The 14,193-nt window shown below is 46.5% G+C and overlaps 1 pseudogene; it reads left to right on the top strand.

Annotated features, from left to right (window-relative positions):
* LOC117484537 overlaps positions 1–13,827 on the top strand; it is a 38,327-nt pseudogene extending 24,500 nt beyond the window's left edge.
* Positions 13,828–14,193: the final 366 nt, after the last annotated feature.

The raw sequence follows: 14,193 nt of genomic DNA, 5'->3' as shown, positions 1-14,193 counted from the left end.
CTCCCTCCCTCTTCGTGTGGAGGAAAGGACGCAAGTGAGGGAAGCATGGACTCAAGTTCAGAGACTTAGGATGGACCTCATATCGTGTTCTTCCAAGCTAGAGTAGAAGTGATTATTGCGGCAGTAATCTTTCAAACAAAGTGCCGCGAGGGACTAAACAAGAGAAAAACATTGTGGACGCGCAAAAACTCAGTCTTTCCAACAGTATGCGTTTGACCTTTTATTTCCAAAGCAAAAGTTCAATAGTCCATATCCATATGCGTATATTATTTTAATGCGTGCATGCGTGCGGTCAACAAAAATTGTCCTTCTCCAGGTCACTCCCCCTCCATCTATCACAAAGTGCGTATTCAACCTTTCTATTGCCTCTCTCAATTCACGCTCAGCTCCGACGAAGTTGGTTCCATTATCTGAGCGTAACTCCAATACTTGCCCACGTCTTGCGATGAAGCGTCGAAGAGCATTAACAACAGAATCTGTATCCAAGGATGAAGCTACTTCGATGTGGATGGCTCTTACTGTTAAGCATGTGAAGAGAACACCATACTTTTTAACCTCTTAAGCCCTGAGCCTGTTTTTCAGGTCTCAGGCTCGAAAATGACATTCCCAGAACAAATGACCATATCTTCCCTTCTAAAAGGGTTAAATTAATAATCTTTATTCTCAAAGTAATGATAAACCTGTGAGTTGGATGTAGAAAAGTCAGAATCAATATAGATGTTTTTTATTTTAAAGAAAATTCAGATTTTACATAGTAAAAAACTGTAAATTATAGTGTCCGTCCAAAAATTATTTTTTACTTATAGTGAAAACCACCCTTGGATGATGGGTTAGTAGACTAAAAGCTTTAGGAATCCAAAGTACAACATATAATAAGTACCCTGTATCAAGATTGATGCAAAACAAGTGAAATTTGACCTTTTTAGAGAGATTTTGCCAAAAACCTCCACTTATGGGGTCATTTGGGTGGATTTGACCTATCTCTGGCCCCCCTTGCTCGATTTTGATGAATGAAATCTCTTTATAACCGCTAGAGCCAATGGAATCGAGGGAAAGTTATATACACACCAACACGTTAACAAATAAGGAGTGAGAGTGACGCGTTACCAAAACCGGAAGCTGCATACACTCTGGTGGCTACCATTAGCAGCTAACTTTTCCGCTCCGATCTTTACATAAAAAATGGAATTATGGATTATAAATAATTTTTTAAAAGGCACAGGTACATTATCAACCTATGGATCAACAGTTGTAGCATTTATTTTTTTCGTTTTAATGCCATTGAACACGTCTTTTGACCTAATTGACAGCTACGGTGAGACGATCTGCCGTAAAAGCTCCGTAAAGGTACGTGTTGTGATGTCTGTGTTTGCTTCCCTTGTCGCAAGTTCGGATCGCTCAGTGATGATACTATACCTAGAGTAAATAATCAGTGGAGTCTCAGCTTTAATCGGCTATATTGTATGTGCAGCTACGATAAGTAATAAGGGTATCTTTATCTTGAATTGTGTGCCGCAGTGCGTTAGAATTTTTTCGCTCAGGGGCCATTTAGACGCTTCTTATGAGACTTGTGTTTTGTTTTGGTAAAAATGGTTCATATCTTCAGTTAGCTGAGATTCTTCCCGTTAATCTGGTGCTACACATTAATAGTTTCATAAATGTTAAGAAGCCCTGAGACATTATCTCGAAAAGAAAACGGTGGGAGGGGTACAATGGGGGGACCGCCGTGCTTAAGAGGTTAACTGTACTCCTTCCTCGCTTGACCTCAAAAGGTCCAAAATAGTCAACTCCAACACGAGTGAATGGAGGTTCATCTGGAGAAACTCTGTCTCGAGGTAAATCTGCCATTTGCTGCATTCCTGGAGCTCCATTTAGTCGCCCGACAAACAATACATTTTGACAGGGTTTTCCTTATAGCCACACTAGCACCAGGAATCCAGTATCTTTGTCGCAGGCTAGATAGCATGTGGTTACCGTGTCCCACATCTTGGTGTACTTGCCGTAGAATGATGTCAGAAATGTGAAGATCTTTTGCCAATATAACAGGATGTTTAGATTCTTCAGGCATTGCTGCTCTACTGAGACGTCCTCCCACTCTCAGAACACCATCTTCAAGTACTGGGTTGAGCTTGTAGATGTGACTAGTGCTTTTCACACCTTCTCCCTTTTGCAAGCCTTTGATTTCATCAGGAAATGCTGCTTTGGCAAAAGCAGATCATTTCTTTCTCAGCTCTTCTACTTTTATTGGCTGCCATGAAAGAGCCTTTTCCATGTAGGCCGAAACAATTTTCTGTGCATTACCAAAATGCTCCTGTAGCAAAGCCTTTGCTTTGGCATATCCTCTGTCAAGGGCCATATGCTGACAGCTTCTGACAAGCTCCAAAGGCTGCCCCCTGGTGTACTGTTCGAGAAAATACAGGCAGTCTTTAGGGCTGTGAGTCTTCTCCTCAATGCTGTGCTCAAAAGCTCTTATGAATGTTTGATATTGAAACGGAGAGCCATCAAAAATCTGAATTTCTCTTTTAGGCAGAAAAGAAAGAGACTGTTGCTGAACCAACATGGATGTTATTTCATTTTGTCTTTCCAAGACATTAATTAAAGGATTCTGAGCACTGCTGCTTGGTGCCAGTGCTGCTGGGTGATTGCTTTGGTGCTGTGACTGTGGATACGATTGTGATGAACTTTGATGTATATTGGCCTCTGAGCTTCTTGTGGCTTGATGTTGCAGATGTCCATATTCTGCTTCATGTTCTCTGTGCAAAAACTGTACGTCAGACTGACCACCTGTAGGCCTGTTTGTGTCAGGCACAAATGTTTTTGCTCCAGCACTGAGTGTGGCTTCCTTTCGTCCCCTTTCCAAATAAGAATGCATGCCATTGGGACTCACAGATGTGTTACTTGCAGCACGAGACCTTCCAGAGCGTCTTAGCACATTCATTTTAGCCCTTGATGCAGCTATTTCCACTTCCATTTCCAGTTGCTCCCTCTTTTTCCTGAGCTGTTCCTCTTGTACATCCAATGCATGCTTGTCTTTTAATAACCTTTGTCGTGCCAAGAGAGCGGCCATGTCAGCCTCAGCTTTGGTGCATGATGTGTTACGAACTCAGACACTTAGGATGTAGGACCCAATTGCACGACCCGGGAGACAGAGGTAAAGTATTTGTAAGATACTTTATTTTCCAAATACAGCAATGAACAACAAAAAGGGTAACTATCAAATCTCTAACCGAGATGACAAAAATAGAGGAACAAAATGAAAGCGCTCACGTAGTGAGGAATCAAACTTTACAAGAGCACAAAGAGCATAGACCTGACCATAGCAAGAGACAATACGAACTGACAAAGAACACTTGGGAGACAGGGGAATATAAGCACAGGGTAACTAGACACAGGTGGGACCAATCAGGGGCGGGACTGACATTGATGAGCACAGGAGACACAGGTGAAAATAATCAGGAAGCCTGGAATGAGAGAAAGCAAACGTAAATAACATGCATCTCTCTAGCATTTCTGTCGGTGCACAACAGTACCCCCCCCCTCTAGGGCCAACTCCTGATGGCCCAGGCTGATTGTAAAAATCGTGGATAAGCGTCTTGTCTACGATAAATGACGCAGCTACCCAGCTTCTAGCCTCAGGACCGTAACCCTTCCAGTCTACCAGGAATTGCTTCCCCCTCCCCCTATTACGGACCTCCAGTAGCTTACGGACCTTGTAAACCTCACCCCCTTCAAAGAACTCGGGCGGTGGAGGGGGCTTGGAGGCGGGAACAAGTGTGCTCTCACACACCGGCTTGATTTTACTGACGTGAAACGTCGGATGTACTCTCATAGTTCTGGGGAGTTGCAAGCGTACAGACACCGGGTTGATGACTCTGGACACCGGGAAAGGACCCACAAATCTCGGAGCCAGTTTCTTTGAGGCGACATGGAGTGGTAAGTCCTTAGTGGAAAGCCAAACATTTTGGCCTGGTCTGTAGGAGGGAGCGACCCTGCGATGGACGTCTGCAACAGCCTTCATCCGAGCTGAACTTCGGAGAAGAGCCTGGCGAGCACCAGCCCAAACTCGTCGACAACGTCTGATCATGGCATGAGCCGATGGAACCCTCACCTCTTCCTCGTTGTTAGGGAAAATTGGAGGCTGGAAACCATTGACACAATGGAATGGAGAGAGACCTGTGGCTGCCGTAGGAAGAGTATTGTGGGCAAACTCGACCCATGTGAGGTGGTCACTCCAGGTAGTCTGGTTCCGGGAGACGAGACAACGTAGCGTAGTCTCTAGTTCCTGGTTCAGACGCTCCGACTGTCCATTTGACTGAGGATGATATCCTGATGACAAGCTGACGGTGGCACCTATGAGTCGACAAAACTCCTTCCAGAAAACGGAAATGAATTGTGGACCCCTGTCAGAAACAATGTCATCAGGGAATCCATGGATCCTGAATATGTGATTCATCATGACCTCTGCGGTGACTTTGGCAGAGGGAAGCTTGGTCAATGGGATGAAGTGAGCCATCTTTGAAAATCGATCCACCACTGTTAGGACCGTAGTCTTGCCTCTGGATGAAGGAAATCCTGTCACAAAATCCATTGAAATGTGTGACCAAGGACGTTGGGGAATCGGCAGGGGCTGGAGCAAGCCCATCTTGACTTGTGATGAGGTCTTATTACACGCACACACCGGACAAGCCGCTACGTACTCTGCCACATCTTTCTTCATGGCTGGCCACCAGAAACGTTGTTGTATCCTGAACATTGTCCTTGTTACCCCCGGATGGCACGAAAGCACAGATGAGTGAGCCCAGTGGATGACCTTGGAGTGAAGGGCCTCAGGAACAAACAGCAGATTGTTGGGACACTCGCTAGGTGCTGGATTCTTGACATTCGCCCTTTTTACGTCCGACTCCACTTGCCAGGAAAAAGCTCCGATCACACGGTTAAGTGGAAGGATGGTCTTGGGCTCTACCGCAAGTGGTTCTGGATCATAAAGACGAGACAAAGCATCGGGTTTTTGATTCTGAGACCCGGGACGAAAAGAGAGGGTGAAATTGAACCTACTAAAGAATAGTGTCCACCTGGCCTGACGGGAGTTGAGACGCTTAGCCTTTCTTATATATTCCAGATTCTTGTGATCTGTCCAGACTAAAAACGGCTGCTCTGCACCCTCTAACCAGTGTCTCCATTCCTCGAGGGCAGCTTTTACAGCTAACAGTTCCTTGTTCCCCACGTCGTAATTCCGCTCTGCCGTTGTCAGTTTCCGCGACAGGTAAGCACATGGATGCATCTTGTTGTCTTCTGCAGAACGTTGAGACAGTACTCCTCCAATTCCCTCATTGGAAGCATCAACCTCGACCATAAACTGGCGCTGGGGATCTGGAATGGTGAGTATGGGGGCTGATGTGAATCTCTCTCTGAGACGTTGGAAAGCGAAGTCCGCCTGGGGAGTCCACTTGAAAGGAACCTTAGGAGAAGTCAGAACATGTAGAGGGGCAGCAACAGAACTGAAATTCCTAATAAACTTCCTATAGAAGTTAGCAAACCCTAGAAACTGTTGGACCTTCTTCCTGGAGTCTGGTGTAGGCCACTGGGATACTGCACTGATTTTAGCAGGATCCATTTGCATATGATTAGGTGAGATTATGTATCCTAAGAAGGATACCTCTTTTGTGTGGAACTCACACTTCTCTGCCTTGACATATAACTGATTCTCTAGCAGTTTCTGCAAAACCTGACGGACATGGTTAACATGAGACTTAGTGTCTGGGGAGAAAATCAGAATATCATCCAGATACACAAACACTGAAATATTCAAAAATTCCCGTAAAACCTCATTCACAAGAGCTTGAAACACAGCCGGTGCATTGCATAGTCCAAAAGGCATTACTAGATACTCATAGTGACCACTCTGAGTGTTGAATCCTGTCTTCCACTCATCCCCTTTTCTTATTCTAACCAAGTGATATGCATTTCTTAAATCTAACTTGGTGAATATTTTGGCAGTTTGAAGTAGTTCAAAGGCAGATGTCATGAGTGGCAGAGGATAGCGGTTCTTCACCGTAATGTCATTTAGTGGACTGTAGTCTATGCAAGGTCTCAGAGACCCGTCTTTCTTTCCCACAAAGAAAAATCCCGCTCCGGCTGGAGAAGATGAAGGACGGATAATTCCTGATTTGAGTGAAGAGGAAATGTATTCGTCCATTGCTGCTCTCTCAGGTCTCGAAATCGAATAAAGTTTCCCCTTGGGAATGGGGGCTCCCGGTAAGAGATCAATGGGACAGTCAAAATCTCGGTGAGGAGGTAGCGACATGGCTTTGGATTTGTTAAAGGCTTCCTTTAAATCATGGTAACAGGAAGGTACCTTCTGTAGATCAGGATAGTCGGGGTGATCTATAATGATTTTACGAGAGTCTGTTGGTGCATTAACAGGTTGTGGAAGTTTACACCTGCCCATACAATCCTCCCCCCATTCCTTAATTTTCCCTGAACGCCAGTCAATGTGAGGATTGTGGATCTTTAGCCATGGAAACCCCAAAATAATCGGGTGCTGAGCCGACTCAAAAATATGGAATTGCATGCTCTCGGTATGGTCCTTATTCACAGTAATCTGAATGGGCTCAGTGCAATGGGTAACTGTGAACAACAAGCGGCCGTCTAAGGCACTGGCATTAATAGGATGAGATAGCGGAACAGTCTTTATTTCTAGCTGATTTACTACGCCCCAGTCCATAAGACTTTCGTCAGCCCCTGAGTCTATTAACACACCCTGGTCAATGGTTTGATTGTTAATACAAATGTTTACCTGCGTAACAGGTCGAGGAGGAAAGTCTGCGGGAAACTTGCTCACCAGCGCCCTCCTTTTGACTGGTGAGCACGATCTTTTCCCGGGCATGAAGCGAGTTGATGATCCGACTGGCCGCAGTAGAAACAACAACCCTCCCGTAGACGGCGCTGCCTCTCCTCCAGAGAAAGCCTGGTTCTTCCCAGCTGCATGGGTTCCCCGGAGTCATTCGGAAGTGTAATCCTCTGACGGTGTGGTAACATGGGCTGGACATCCTCGGCTGGCGGCGCGACCCACCAAGATGCATTCTGGGAGCTGGGAATAACGTCTCGGTTGCGTCGACGCTCCCTCTCTCTTTCCCGAAGACGGTTATCGATCCAAGGTTCAAGGTTCAAGGTTCAAGGTTCTTTATTGTCAATCTGACATAGCTACAGAGTAATTATGCAGTTGAAAATCTTATGTCACAGGCTTCTCCAACAATGCAACATAATAACATAACATAATAACAATAAGAGCAAGAGCAATACAAAAATAATAATAGTTATAAAAATGAAATAAAGTTATGATGTGGAATAGTGCAGTATGAGTCTATATACAAGTTATTGGAATGATATATATATATTAGGTATTAGATACATACTACTGATTAGCAGTTGAATGTTTGAAGTTGTTTCAACAGTTCAATTTTTTAACAGTCTCACTGCCCGCGGGAAGAAACTGTCTCCGAATCTTCTTGTCCTTGCCCGGATGCTGCGGTAACGTCTGCCAGACGGCAACAGAAAGAACAGTTTGTGGCTGGGGTGATGGGGGTCTTTGATAATCCGTAGGGATTTCTTCCTGAGCCGCTGGGAGTAAAGGTCCTCCATGGATGGCAGCTCCGTCCTGGTGATGTGCTGTGCAGTTTTCACCACCCTCTGTAAAGCCTTACGATCGAGGTCGGTGCAGCTGCCGTACCAGGCCGTCATGCTGCCAGTGAGGATACTCTCTATCGTGCACCTGTAGAAGTTGCAGAGTATCCTGGAATCCATTTTGAACCTCCTCAGCCTGCGGAGGAAGAAGAGCCGCTGTCGAGCTTTCTTGGTGATGGTGGTGGTGTGAAGAGACCATGTCAGGTCCTCAGTGATGTGGACCCCAAGGAACCTGAAGCTTTTGACTCTCTCCACCGTAGTCCCATTGATGGCGATGGGGGCGTGTCCCTCTCCCTGCTGCTTCCTGTAATCCACAATCAGCTCCTTTGTTTTGCTGATGTTGAGATGGAGGTTGTTCTCCTGGCACCAAGATGTCAGGTTTTCGACCTCCTCTCTGTATGCCGTCTCGTCATCGTCTGTGATCTGGCCGATGACGGTCGTGTCATCAGCAAACTTCACGAGGGTGTTGGAGCTGTGTGTGGCCACGCAGTCGTGGGTGAACAGGGAGTAGAGGAGAGGGCTGAGCACGCAGCCTTGAGGGGCACCGGTGTTAAGAATCAGGGTGGAGGATGTGATGTTTCCCACCCGCACTGCCTGGGGTCTGCCCGTCAGGAAGTTCAGGATCCAGTCGCAGAGGGCGCTGTTGAGCCCGAGGTCTCTGAGCTTGATGGCCAGCTTGGAGGGCACAATGGTGTTGAATGCTGAACTGTAGTCAATGAACAGCATTCTCACATATGTGTTCCTGTTCTTCGGGTCCAGGTGTGAGAGGGCAGTGTGGAGGGTGAGGGCTATGGCGTCGTCTGTGGACCTGTTTGCTCTGTAGGCAAACTGCAGGGGGTCCAGAGATTCAGGGAGGGAGGAGGTGATGAATAATTTGACTAACCGCTCAAAGCACTTCATTATGATGTAGGTGAGTGCTACTGGGCGGTAGTCGTTGGGGCAGGTGATGATTGTCTTTTTGGGGACAGGAATGATGGTGGAGTGTTTAAGACATGTGGGGACTACAGACTGCAGCAGGGACCTGTTGAAGATGTCTGTGAACACCTCTGCCAGCTGAACTGCACACACCCTGAGAACACGGCCAGGGATGCCATCAGGTCCAGGAGCCTTGTGTGGGTTAACCCTTTTAAAGGATTTACACACATCTGCCCTATTTAAAACAAAAGGGCAGTGTAGCTCCTGGTCCCTCTGTACCTCCACAGCCTGGCTGCTCTCAAAGCGTGCAAAAAAAACTGTTTAGCTCATCTGGGAGAGATGCGCACGCAGACACTCCCGCAGCACCCCCCCGCTGCTCCTTTGTAGTCAGTCATTGTCCTTAGTCCCGCCCACATATTCCTAGTGTTACAGCCTTTGAAGTCAGATTCCACCTTCTCTTTGTACTGTCTCTTTGCATTTTTTATTGCTCTCCGGAGATCATACCTAGACTTCCTGTACTCCTCCAAATCTCCCGCTGTGTGCGCGAGAGTGCGCGCTTTCAGTTTGCCGCGCACCTCACCGTTTACCCAGGGCTTTTGATTTGGGAATGTCCGTACAGAAACCTTCGGTACCACGTCATCGATGCATTTCCCAATGTAGCAGATGACAGTGTCCGTGTGTGTGTTGATGTTATTGTCCTCAAACACACTCCAATCCGTAGATGCAAAGCAATCCTGCAGTGCTGAATCTGACTCCTCGCTCCATCGTTGTACTGTCCTTGTTATCGGTCTGTCCCTTTTAAGTTTCTGCTTGTAAGCAGGCAACAACAGTAGTGAGATATGGTCTGATTTGCCGAAGGGAGGGCGAGGGAGAGCCTTATATCCATTCCGGAAAGGGGAATAAACATGGTCCAGTATGTTTCCCCCGCGCGTCGGGAAGTTGATGTGTTGGTAATATTTTGGCAAAACCTTCTTCATGTTGGCGGTGTTGAAATCTCCGGCCACAACGAACGCCGCATCTGGCCGTGAAGTCTCGGTTTTATCAATAAACCCAAACAGCTGATCGAGTGCCGTGTTGTTGTCGGCGAGTGGCTGCGGCGGGATATACACTGCTGTTATCACAACAGATGTGAATTCCCTCGGCAGATGGAAGGCCCGACATGAGATCATGAGGTGCTCTAGCTGTGCGGAACAGTCCGATGAAATAATCTTCACATCTGAGCACCAGTTGTTGTTAGTCATTACACACACACCGCCTCCCTTACTTTTCCCCGAGTTTGCAGTCCGGTCCTGACGAAAAATAGAGAATCCGTCAGGGACAATAGCGGAGTCCGGGATAGCGGGGTTGAGCCAAGTCTCAGTGAGAATTAACACGTTACAGTTCTTAATGTCCCGTTGAAAAGCAATCCGGCTTCTGAGTTCATCTAGCTTATTTTCAATGGATTGAACATTAGCCAGAAGAATACTCGGAAGAGGGGGCCGATTCTCACGTTTTCTCAGTCTGACCAGCAACCCGGCCCGGCATCCTCGCTTTGTCTTCTTCTTGCGTCTCTCAGGTAGAACAGCAACAGGTAGCCATGGTGAATCTCCATTGTCTGTCGGAGGGTTAATATTGTCCACGAAGTTTCGCAATTGGAAAAGTTCCTCTCTGCTATATTGTATGGCAGAGTAGGTGCGGTCGGCTAGCATGTTGCGAACCATGTTAAAAGTAAAACGGCAAAAGTAAAAGAAATATGTACAAAATACGAAAATGGGCAAAGTTGGAGAGGAGCACAAAGACAATGCGGCCATCTTCACCGGCGCATTACATCTAACTCGATTACTCGATGGCGTAATCAACCACCTGACGGTTGAGCTGGCGTATATGAAAAAGTTTTCTGCTGGCCTCTGTAGCAGGCGATGAGTGGTCAAAAATACGACTCATAGTCTCTATGAAATCGGTCAATGAGTAACATAGTTCAGTTTCTCTTGACCATTCTGCAGTAGCCCAGGCTGCAGCTCTTCCCGTTAAATGAGACACAATAAACGCCACTTTACCATGGTCCGATGAAAAGGCTCCTGGGTTGTGTTGAAAATGCAGATCGCACTGTACCAAAAAGGCTCTGCAATTAGAAGAATCTCCGGAAAATCTCTCCGGAAGAGCCAGCCGTAAAGGGGAAGAAACAGCCTGACTTGGGAAATCAGCTGGAGCATTGACAGGCAACCTCTCAGTGGTGGATGACGTCACCGGAGGAGCAGTCTGTTGGTGAGTGAAAAAATGATTCATTTGGACAGCCAGTTGTTGCATCTGTGTGGATAATGCTTCCTGAATCCCGGCCTGGCGTCCTCTTAGTTCTTGCATTTCCTGGTTGACTAGGCCCAGCTGTTCCTCGTGATGAAAGATCTTCACGCCCTGTGCTGACAGCGCTGCGTGAAGCGTTCTTGGGTCGGCTGGGTCCATAATGGTCAGTTCGTTCTGTTACGAACTCAGACACTTAGGATGTAGGACCCAATTGCACGACCCGGGAGACAGAGGTAAAGTATTTGTAAGATACTTTATTTTCCAAATACAGCAATGAACAACAAAAAGGGTAACTATCAAATCTCTAACCGAGATGACAAAAATAGAGGAACAAAATGAAAGCGCTCACGTAGTGAGGAATCAAACTTTACAAGAGCACAAAGAGCATAGACCTGACCATAGCAAGAGACAATACGAACTGACAAAGAACACTTGGGAGACAGGGGAATATAAGCACAGGGTAACTAGACACAGGTGGGACCAATCAGGGGCGGGACTGACATTGATGAGCACAGGAGACACAGGTGAAAATAATCAGGAAGCCTGGAATGAGAGAAAGCAAACGTAAATAACATGCATCTCTCTAGCATTTCTGTCGGTGCACAACATGATGATGTAGTTGAAACACTGGACCTGGTTCCAGCAGAGCTCCGCTTGCGAGACCCAATGCTTCCTACACTGTCGCTTGGTTTTATTTCATCTTGTGCTTCAGAAGTTTCAACATTTCTCCCAGAGTGTTTTGAAACATGAGACATACTTTGCTGGTGTTCATCAGATATCTCAATTGAGGGAATATGTGCAATGGTGCTGCTCGGTTGTTTCCCAGTTTCAGAAAGCCATTGCTTGACATCGTCGATAAATCCATTATTGTATTTCAGTGTCTTGGCAAACCATACATTTTGTTTTTCCTGTTCGTCTGTAGGAAGAAGAGGAATTACAGACTTGTGTAACAGGGTGGTTTCTTTAACCAGTTTAATTAAATGCTCAAGTTGAGTTTGTATTTGTGAGGCGTTGTCATCCCTTTGCATGAGATCCTTCATTGTTTTAATCACACTTTTCATTTTGTGAACCTTTGATTGACGTTCCTTTTGGAGCTTTTCCATTTTATTTGCCAAAGCCTTGGCAGTGAGTATCGACTCTCTCTTCTGTTCATCCATTTTTGCCACGCCCACCACCTATAGTGACTCAAAAACATGTAATAAACACAGAAAAATACTTCAAATGTGGCTCCTACAGTGATATTAACATTGTTTTCCGCTTCGTTCTGATGCCTTAGTTTTACCGGGAAGTGGGCAGGGCAGTCATTTCGCTCGGAAGGGACGCACTCATGTGATTGGATTAAATGATGCAGACATCTGATTGGCTACAGAAACTCCCATCTTGAAAAAATGCATTTGTGAATCTAGCGGCGTCAGGGTGTCTCAGAAATCCACTCACAAAAGCCTTTTTTATAGAAATGTAACAACATCAAATCTGTTATTGATGCACAACATTTAACACTTTTAAAGTCATATATTAGTGGATTTATATTGCATTTATTTAAAACAATAACTATTTGTGTGTGGATCAGAAATATATTTGTGAAACTTTTTTACATTTATACAAAACGCTAAGTATTTGTGTGTGCATTGAAACATATCTGTGTGGATGGAGACATGTGTTAGCTGCCTCAGGAGTCCCCGGGGACAACCAGGCTGAAAGGACTCCTGCTTCAGCTCCACCTCTCTCTGAGCCTCTGGTTTCCAGCAGCAGGTTCTTTGGGTTCCACCATAACAGCACCAAGACCTCCTGGACACAGCTCTGATCAGCTCAGCCGGGGCTCCTCGAGGCGTCCTTCACCCCGAGAAGCTCCTTCAGAGCAGAGTCCAGCTCCTTTGGCTTTCATCTTTTAGAATTCATTTTCCAATGGGATTTTTGTTCTAGGATCAGATTCTATTAGAGAGGTGAGAAATAATAAAACCTTTCTTTAAAACATGATGTTGAGTCCCTGAGCAGAAGGAGCAGAGGATCTGCAGAGGAGGATGCTTTGTTGAAGACACAGGGAAAGGGTTCACTAATGGAGACCACTTGCTAGAGGGTATCAGATGTAGATGTGAGGGTACCTGCAGTCTGTGTTCTTATAAACATGTGTTCTGTTGTTCATCATCAACTCATGTTGGAACTGAGTCCAGTTTGAATCTCTGAAATATAGTTTCATCTCTTTGATGGTGTGTCTTTGACCTCTGTTTGATCTTCTGTCCTCTGCAGACTCTGTCAGGCTGCTGGGGGGGACTGGTCTGTGCTCAGGCAGACTGGAGGTGAACTCTGACCCGTCTAACCCGTCTAACCCGTCCTGGTCCTCAGTGTGTGAGGCTGACTTTGACCAGCAGGATGCTCAGGTGGTCTGCCGGCAGCTGGGCTGTGGGGCTACTTCAGTCCTCCAGGGGGCGCTCTATGGAGAAGGGGAGGCTCCAATGTGGACCAAAGAGTTCCAGTGTGGAGGCCATGAGGCTGCTCTCCTGGACTGTAGCTCAGCCTCAGAGAGAAACACCTGCTCACCTGGCACAGCTGTTAGCCTCACCTGCTCAGGTAGAGAGGAGCTGGGATTGGTTCATTCTGTTCTCATCAAACTCACTTTATTCTCTCTCTGATCACTCTCTTGTTTCTCTTCAGAGCCTGGTGGTGTTCAGCTGGTGGGAGGAAAGAGTCGCTGTGCAGGAGACCTGGAGGTGAAACATCAGGGAGAATGGAGACCAGTGGGGAGCTATGACTCTCTCTGGACCCTGAAGACAGCAGCTGTCGCCTGCAGAGAGCTCGACTGTGGCTCTGCTGTTTCTGTGGGACGGAGAAAGGAGTCCTCAAGGAGATCTGTGTGGGAGATCAGATCTGACTGTGTTCCGTCTGGATCTGCTCTGAGGGAGTGTGCAGCATCAGCTTCCTCTTCCTCCTTCCTGACTCTCACCTGCTCAGGTAAGCCCATCAGGGACATTGTTTATGACATCATGTCCTCTGTCTCTTTGTTAGTCTCTCTCTCTCTCTCTCTGACAAAGAGACTATCCCTCTCTGCTACCTGGACTGTCACAGACTGAAAGCTCTTTGTAATGTCTTCAAAGCGGTGTCTTCAGACTGAGAGGAGGTTTTCACAGAGACTGTTTTCTCTCTCTCTCTCTCTCTCTCTCTCTCCTCTCTCTCTCTCTCTCTCTCTCCTCTCTCTCTCTCTCTCTCTCTCTCTCTCCTCTCCTCTCTCTCTCTCTCTCTCTCTCTCTCTCTCTCCTCTCTCTCTCTCTCCTCTCTCTCTCTCTCTCTCGTCTCTCTCTCTCTCTCTCTCTCTCTCTC

This window comes from Trematomus bernacchii, unplaced genomic scaffold (assembly GCF_902827165.1).
Source record: "Trematomus bernacchii unplaced genomic scaffold, fTreBer1.1, whole genome shotgun sequence".
NCBI lineage: Eukaryota > Metazoa > Chordata > Actinopteri > Perciformes > Nototheniidae > Trematomus > Trematomus bernacchii.
The sequence above is the reverse complement of the archived record's forward strand: the minus strand, read 5'-3'. Positions and strand labels throughout refer to the sequence as shown.